Genomic DNA, 9,165 nt, shown 5'->3' with positions numbered 1-9,165 from the left:
AATAAATCTATTGTTGTTTTCCTATGACTGACATTGATCATTTCGCCAGGATTGTGATTCGCAAGTGTCTGCGCTACGCTTTGAGCAATAAAATGACCAAAGAAATATTCCTTGCATTTTGATATCGGGCCTCATTACGTCTTCCAATCGCATTGAAGCATGCAATTACTGAAGATTGGGACCCAGTAGCACATGGCTTCGATACCCAATGGCGAGGTAGAATGTCGGGGACCCACTGCAGGTCTGTGCAGTTTGCACGAAACGTCGGGACCAGGTGTGTGGTCAGAGGTGGGCATAATCTCGCTGTAGAAACCTGAGACGAATGATGCTGCGATAAAAGACGACCTAACTCTGTTGAACAGAAGAAAAAAATACTCAATAACTGAAATCAGAGGAACTGAATTCACTTTTATTTCAAGCTTTCAAACTTTTTTTAACAAGAGGAATAAAACATGATTTCAAAATGTTTCAATATAAACATGGTTATGACAGCAGTATTTCAATAAACATTATTATGATACCCAGTTACGGTTTGTCATATCAGTGCCAATAACAAAGCTCAGAGGATTCTCCTTCTTGAGAACTCTGACAATGGTGGCTATTGAGTCTCACGGGTTCTTTTATTGTCGACGTCTGTTCGTCTTTTCATGTTTCTTAATCCGATGTTACTGTAAAAATGGACAGTCGAGAGGTTTCAGTCAAAGAAATTCGGGTGGAAGCTCTGCCAACGTAGAGGAGCGACACTCATGCTCAATTTCTGAATTACTGGATCTGACCACTCGGCCTGTGAAAAGGTGTAGCTCAGCGATCATTTTGAATTATAGTTCATTTTTATTACGTTTGCTGAGAGGTGAAGGACCGCTCACAATCATCTATTTATTCAGTCCGTCCTGAGTCCCAAGACTGACTCAGATTAATATAATAACGGACCAGATCACCAAAAAAAAAAATCGCAACAAACTGAAGCTGCACTAATATGTTCACTTCTTCTCGCTTTGACAGTTTTACTTTTCATTATACCAATACATGTTCATTATATTATTTCTGTTGTTATGCAAGCTACGCGTTCAATTCAGTTAAGCTTAATTAGCATTACAGTTCTACAAGTTTAAGTGGACACAAGCTAAAAAAGCAGAGGCATACCCAATATAGCTAACAATAAATTAAACAGCGATTCATTGCTGAACAAAACAAGGAATCCAAAGAGGAATTTAGATGAGGGAACATTTACATGAACTAAACAGTAATAGCATAATATGACACAAACATTATTGTGATGAATGACGATTTACAGGATAAACAGTGTAATAGTTATAAATATGCGGGTGAACAGTATGCATTTTTTTGTAGAAGCGTACGCTCTTGATTGCCTTCTTCTTTTTCAATTTTTAGAATATTTACTAATTATTGTGATAGGATATTTAATTGCATTCTTCAGCTCCTCTCTGAATTTGGTCTGGGTGACCGCATAGATGGCTGTGTTTGTGCAGGAACTCAGGAGCTGAAGCATAACACCTGCTTCTTCAAGCATTTCTAAAGGGTTAAATAAGCCTCTCGATCTGTAAACCCCATAAACTCTGTACTGTATATAGTGCGCAATAGATGTTACCCACAACAATATAAAGCTGAGTGATATAGTGAACAGTAAAATGATGGATTTCTTTCTGTTTTCCATTTGCGGATCATTGCGATGATCAGCGTTGCTGCTGCAGACCCGCAGTTTGGTGCGGACTCGACTGGCCACAAGAATGTGTCTGACGGTCAGAGCATTGAGCAGCAAAATCAACACGAATGGGAGCAAAGGGACCAAAATCTGTTCAAACCAATAAAATACGATCCACGCGGGCTCATAGCGAATCTTTGCTTTGACAAGGCAGCCCCAGGGCATGTTATGAATTTTACCGTAAGGTTGGAAAATAAAATACATGGGAACGTTTTCTAAGCAGAGCAGCGCAATTAAAGTTCCTATAACCACAGACGCTATTCTCTCAGTGCAGTATTTTGGCTTCAGTTTCTGACAACAAATGGCCACAAAGCGATCAAAGGTGAAAGCCACAGTTAGCCACACAGCAGAGTCCACGGCGGCTGCAGAAATGACATGAATGAAGCTGCAGACAGGAGTGTAGAACAAATATGAGGTATGGAAATAAATATCACCGATTTGTTTCAGGATTACTTCAGAGACAATGACTGACAGATCCGCCGCTGCCATGGCCACCAGGTAGCGGGTGATACATTTGGACAGTCCGCATTTTCCTCGGGACAGGATCACAATCGACAATATATTAACTGTAAGAGAAACACAACAGGTAAATTAGTTAGAAACTGACCTGTCAAGTAAAATACTGACGACTCGGTTTGTAAAAACATCAGCGAAACAAGAATAAAGTGAAATTAAACGGTCTTGGTGTGCTCTAAAGGGGAAGTTTTTACCATTGAATTAAGCCGTTTAAAAGGGTACATCGACCTTGTACAGTGACAAGTTGAATTTCCTATATTACTGTGCAGAAAAGCAGAGACGTTCAAGGAATGCCATATCTAAATCAGTGGGAAAGGGCCAAGGGCGAGGAGGGGAATTTGAGCAGCATTACATAGATATTTGGGGAGGACACATTTGCTACACTATGGGGAGAGCTCGAACGTGTTCGGCAAATGGAATAAGGAAACTTCCCGATCGTTTAGCCTTGTGGGAATCAACAGAGACCTGTCGCTTGCGAGGGGAGTGCTCTAAATCCTGAGCTACAAAAATCCATTAGTAAATGCCAGCAATGATTAAACTGACCAGGAATTCCAACTGCTGCAAGAGCAGGATAATAAATGACTTGTGCTTTCAAAACTTTAGCTCTTCGTGGCATCTTTCACCTCAGCGACACCTTTTGCGAAGATAGAGCAGCCGCTTCTGTAACATTGAGTTAACGCTGTCATATATTTGTAGCGTTTGTGAAACTCCATGGAGGTTGTGAGATGGGATAGAGTTCCGCAGGGTGGGAGCAGAAAGGCTGAAAGCTCGACCGCCAATGATGGGGCGGGTCGGTCGGTGGAATGTGGAACAGGCCAGAGTTTGCTGAGCAGATGGAGCGAACAGATTGTTGTGGGCTATGGACGTCAGAGATAAGGATAGGTCAGGTCGTGGAGTTATTTAAGGCCTATGTCCGCATCATTGTCGTTTGTGTTTCCAAGCTCCTGTGTTTAATGGAGATCACAAAATGCTCTCTATTTCGCTCTTCTTGTGACTATCTTTCAACCTTGGCCCAAAGTCAGAGAGTATCCAATTGTTCATATAGTTTCTCATTGTTCATTCTTTCAAAATCCCTCATATACTTTCCTCTCTGAGGACCCTTATCAACGTTCTCTTTTCCAAATAAAATAGACATAACTTGTTCAACATTTCTCCAATACCGAAGACAATAATCCTTCGTTTCATTCTTCTGCAGCTTCCCTGCAACTCTCGAAAGCTTTATCCTGTTTCGTGAAAAGTTGTGGCCAAAACTGAATGCAGAACTCCAGCTGCGCCTGAAGGAATGATCTGTAAATGCCGGAATTGTTTCTTTGGTTTCATACTTTTTGCTCCTTTGTGAATAAGTAAAAACAATAACAAAAACAGCTTGGAGTTAAAAATCACCCTTCATGCTGGGAGAGTCTCAGAATGCTTGACTCTAAGTTGAGGAGATACTGTGTAAATGAATGTAGGCGCATTCAAAGTCAATGCAAACATTGTGGATGCGCTGTGCACACCACGGAGCCAAGACGGAAACTCATTGTCCTGATCGACATCAACATTGCTTCATAACGCACATCGGTGCCATGACACACTCCGCTTTCTTACCTGAGTATCATTGCCCGGCTACACCATTATTCTCACCGAGGCCACCGAGATCCTCATCCACACCTTCATCACATCCAGGCTTGACGGCCAAACTGCATGTTTCTGGACCTCTCCATCTCCTCCCTCCACGGGCTGCAGATCATCAAGTACTCCAGCCCAACAACAGGCTCCAAGAACCGTCCGCCCCAAAATTCTGCTCTGCAGATTTCCCACGCTCAACAAATTCCTTCACCAGTCTCACGATGTTAAAGCTTCACTCTGTTCACAGCTTCAGTCCATTCGGGTCTCTGCTGGAGATTTTCTATGCGTTTTTCAATCCGTGCTTATCGCCCGCATGATTCCACGTGCACTGATTTTAGTCATAGAATACTTGCATAATAGTCAAGTGAGTCAATACGTTTCTTGAATAATACCACTACAACGCAACAGATGCTTATCTCCCTTTTTAAATTAGTTATTTACTACATTCCTATTTCCAAGTTAGTTTACTTGTTTCAAAATAAACACAGTATGAGAAACATAGACAACATTCTACTAAACTTTGGCTCGTCCGGCATTTGAACCCGGGACCTCTCGCATATTTACTTAATATTTACTCGTGGGGTCCTGTAGCTCAGTGGTTAGAGCACTCGCTTTGCAAGCGAGAGACCTGAGTTCATTTCCAGGCAGGGCGAAACTTTGGGCAAGTTTCCTTACTCTACACGCCTAATAATAATCCCTCCAAAACCAAAAACAATAATAAATTGGTCATTTTCAATCTACGACTGTTTTTTGGGACATTGCTGTGCGCAATTGGCTGCCGCGTTTGCCCACAAATATATAGTCAATTCACTTTACAGTGTGCTCTTTGAAGCGCTTTGGGACGTCCTCCCGACGTGAAAAGCGCTATATCAAATGCAAGGATTATTATTATTATTATTATTAATTGCTAACCCCAAATCGAGAATCATACCCCTAGACCAACGAGCCACGTGTGCACCAAGTATCTGAAATATCAACAGGTGAACATGGCATTTCAAAACTGAATGGAACTTTGTTGATTTGCTGAACATTTAGCAAAAATCATCGTGATCTTCAAATCGAATCGTCAACAAAAAATATTAAGCAATGCTCCTCAATTGCTGATTCAATGTGCCAGCGAGGCCACGGACTGTAGTTAATCAACTCACATACCATTTATCAACAAATATTCTTTTGCATCATGACAAAGAGACGGTTCGTTTTCTCGCAAGTTTGATGGTCAATGCAACATAATTCTATCAGTGCAGCTCACTTTACAGGACTGTCAATTTGCCTGAGATTCGGCATCCTCCTGCCTTAACGTGCAATGTGTCTTTTACATGATTTTTTTACTTGAGTTAATCAAATTCGACACCAAGTGCATCATTTATCTAATATTTATTTCCATTTCTTACGGCGTGGCTTCTAGAAGCGTTTATTGAGGTGTCGTAAAACACCGGACTGACCGAGGCTGAATCCGAAACAAAAAGTCATAACTCCGTGACCTGCCCTGTTGTCCCCTGATGCAACTCACTTGTATTCCTAACCTATTGCACCACTAGAGCTTCTTTAGTATACTCTTTAGTTGCTCATTGCTGTTTTGTTTCAAAAAATGGCGACAATAAATTCCAATTATGTAGAGTGTTTCATTTGAGATACATACGAGATTCAATTTCTTGTACAAGACAATTCTGTTCATTTTGAAGAACGTTACACAGCTCAGACCCTACCTTCCACCCTCCCGAATCCCGATCCCCATTTCAGATCCGAAGCACATGCAGTCCAGTTGTGTGTGACGACGTCTCGAATTTTATTGTTGTGATTGTGGTTGGTTCCTTGGGCCAAAGAAATCATCAGCAGAAGCTTTGCTACCATTTTTATTTTCAGTAACGAAAATTAACTCCATATCCAGTGACAAAGATTTCGTTTTTTCTTGTGAGGAAGAAAACAATGACAATTTGCATTGACATAGAGTCCCTCACGTAGCACAGCGTCCCTGAAGATAGATAAAATCGAGTACAAAGCAACCGTTTCGAGTACAGCGACTACAGTAGTTTAAAAAGTATGAATTTTTTTGAGTTATATATTTCAGAATTGATTGAAGAATTCACTTCTGTGTGAAACAGTTCAAGTGTGAATAAATGCCGAAATGACGTTGGCAATAGATTCTGTTCTTTTAATATAATCAAGTTTATTTTTCTCTCACTGACTTCCAAATGAACTTGGATTGCATTGGAAGTTGATCCGAATCCTGGTCGCCGAACCATCATGGATTAAGGAAGGACAGTGAATCGATTCCTTCAATGCAATTCCATCTCTCTGCATTTTAGATTCCTTTGTTTATATCTTCTGTGACTGGTCCCACTCACTTTAACAAAACAAAGGTCAATATTGCAGGCCACTAGAAAAGCATCCAATTAATTGACCATCACAGATTATTGTGGCTCTGAATTTCTGATTATCCAGTGAAAGGTCCGATATGTTATCGCGGTTCTGGATTAGCCTTTTTGGATTACAATGTTGCAATTGATTTAAGAATTGATTTCACATTGAAAGAAACATTCACTCTCAAAATACACAGTCATATCACTCTAAAGGAAACCATTGGAATCGTTTTCAGCCTTCTTGCCAAAGGGGAAAATAATACTTGCAAAGCAATTGTTATTATTGATAACTTTCACATGACACTTCGATTCCCTGAAGAAAACATTACAGCTCGGTTTTCTACGCCGCTTTGGCTTAGTCGGTGAAAGCAACTGTCTTGTAAACAGGAGATCGTGGGTTCAATTCCTAGCGGTGCCTCTTCTGCTGAATTTTTGGAAGCAGTAAGTCTACAATTCCGTAAAGTGACTTCGGCAATTTCTTAATCTTCAAGGAGTTTTGCTCTTGCAATTGTTGGCGTTGGAAGGCAGCTTTCATTCCACTGCAGTGCTGCAAGTTTGCTGGATTGGCTGAGTTAACAACGAGAAGTGAAATCGAGGCCACGGCTGTCTAGTCAGGTCGACATTAGTGCTGTTGGTGGAATACTGTTGTGCGAAAATTGATTGTCCCATTCTCACACAAAACACATTCACGGCACATTTCAATATATCCTATAGGGCGATCCATGTGATTCTTGGAGGCTCTATACCAATTCATCGGTTAATTATTTGTGTGACTTGTGAGCACGCTGAGCGTTCACTCATTTCAGTGAGATAAAGATTTACAATTGATGAAAATTATGTATCGCCATGAATGACAAAACGTACAAAAAATTGCCGAAACCCGGGATTGAACCAGGGACCTTCAGATCTTTAGTCTAATGCTCTCCCAACTGTATTATCTCGGCTGTCAGTTATTATTCTACTGTAGTGTTCAAGGTACCTTCTGACCAGATCACCATAAACCGAGACAGGAAGGAGGGAATCAAAGAATCAAAGCCCAGCCACTACCGCCCCACTTCTAACCCGCCCTTCGTCGCAAAGTCCGAGAACGAGATGTTGACAATCAACTCCGCGCACACCTCTCCACCCATTCCCTCTTCGAACCCCTCCAGTCCGGTTTTCGCCTGCAGAAGAGAGCTTGTGAATGTCACAAACGACATCCTCTCCATCTGTGACCAGTGCACCCCCTGAGTCCTCTTCCTCCTGGACTTCTCTCGGGGTTCGACACAGTCATCCTCCTCCACCGCCTTTCCTCCTTCATCCACCTCATCTCATCGCAAACTTGCTTCAGCTGAACGATGACAAGACGGAAGCAATAATCTTCGACTCTAGTCAACGTCCAAAATCTCACGGCTCTCACCTCCTCCATCTCCCCGATCTCCTACTAAAACTCTCCGAATCCGTACGCAGCATAGGCGTTAAGTTCGACCCCCAATTATCCTTCCATCCCCGACATCCATTCCCTCACCAGGACCGCCTTCTTCCAACTCCGACGCATTGCCCGTCTCCCCCAATACCTCTCCCCAAAAGCCGCTGAAACCCTGGTCCATGCCTTTGTCTCACCTCTCTGCTGGACTACTTCAACGCCCTTCTCGCAAGTCTCCCATCCATTACCATCTAACAAAAATCCAACTCATTCAGATCTCCGCCGCCCGTATTCTCACCCGCAGGAATATCCGCTCCCCGATCTCCCCAGTCCTAACAAGAATGCACTGGCCGCCTGTCCCAGGGAGGATCGATTTCAAGTTCCTCACCCTTGTATTCAAGCCCCTGCACTCCACTGCGCCTCCCGACATCTCTCACTTCCTCTGTCCTCTGAACAGTAACCGTTGCCTTCGATCCTCCGCTCTGGATTCCTCCTCGTCCCTCAAGTCTTCCGCTCCACCGTCGGCGGCCGTTCCTTCGGCCACTTTGACAGGAGGCTCCGGAAATGCCTTCCTCACTCCCTTCACCTCGCCCCCTCCCTTCCCATTTTCAGGTCTCTTCTGAAGACCTTTCTTTTCGACCGCTCCTTCTGTCACCTTACTTCGCCTCCCCTTGGCTCGGTCCCGGGATCCGTTACTGTGATGCGCTCTGAGACGTCGTCCGGTGTGGAATGCGCTATATATATCCAAGTGGTTGTTATTGCATATAATTGTCTTATGTGGCACTTTGTCCAATGCCTTGTTAAACAACGTCTGCTGTACATTCAATCTCCAACTCAGCCTCTTCTTCAAACAATTCTATTAGGTTTGTCCTGCGCGACTTGCCTTTAACACATCCTTGTCGACGTTCCCTTATGAAATCGCATTTTTCAGTGAGAATTTATATTATCCCCAATTGCAGTTTCCAGAAGTTTCCCTACTGAAGTAAGGTTTTTGGCCTGTGGTTATCAGGTTTGTCTTTCTGAAGTTTTGTACATGGAGTATTATTTGTAAGCTTGAAGTCCTCTGGCACCACTCCAGTGTCCAAAGAGTATTGGAAGTTTGTGGCCAAAGCCTCAGCTATTTCTATCCTTACCTCCCTCAGTACCCCAGGAGGCATCCCCTTTCGGACCAAGTGATTTTCCTAATTTGAGCACCGACAGCACTTTTAGTACCTCCTCTCTGTTGATTTTTTTCATATCTAATTTCTCTTCACGCGCCTACGATATTGTTGCATTGGTTACATCCTCTCCTTTTCTGAAGACAGTTTCAAAGTACTTATTTAGTACACCAGCCATTCCCCCTGCCTCAAGTAGAAGAATTACACCCAGATTTAATCCCAAGTTCCTCCTATATTTGAAAAAGAATACATAGTTAGTATAATACCATGGGAATGTAAACGTAAAGATAGCTTTGACTTGTCTCGGATTGGCATTGTTTGACCATATCACCCTTATTTCAACGTCGATGCTTCCGCTAATTCATAATTTAATCCTCAATGCCCTGACTCTGT

The 9,165-nt window shown here is 42.6% G+C and overlaps 1 non-coding gene across 1 annotated transcript; it reads right to left on the bottom strand.

Annotated features, from left to right (window-relative positions):
• Window positions 1-7,081: 7,081 nt before the first annotated feature.
• On the bottom strand, window positions 7,082-7,154 carry trnaf-aaa. Its single transcript has one exon. It is a non-coding gene; the product is annotated as a tRNA-Phe (tRNA).
• Between the last annotated feature and the right edge of the window lie 2,011 nt (window positions 7,155-9,165).

Source organism: Callorhinchus milii, unplaced genomic scaffold (assembly GCF_018977255.1).
Source record: "Callorhinchus milii isolate IMCB2004 unplaced genomic scaffold, IMCB_Cmil_1.0 Scaffold42, whole genome shotgun sequence".
NCBI lineage: Eukaryota > Metazoa > Chordata > Chondrichthyes > Chimaeriformes > Callorhinchidae > Callorhinchus > Callorhinchus milii.
The sequence above is the reverse complement of the archived record's forward strand: the minus strand, read 5'-3'. Positions and strand labels throughout refer to the sequence as shown.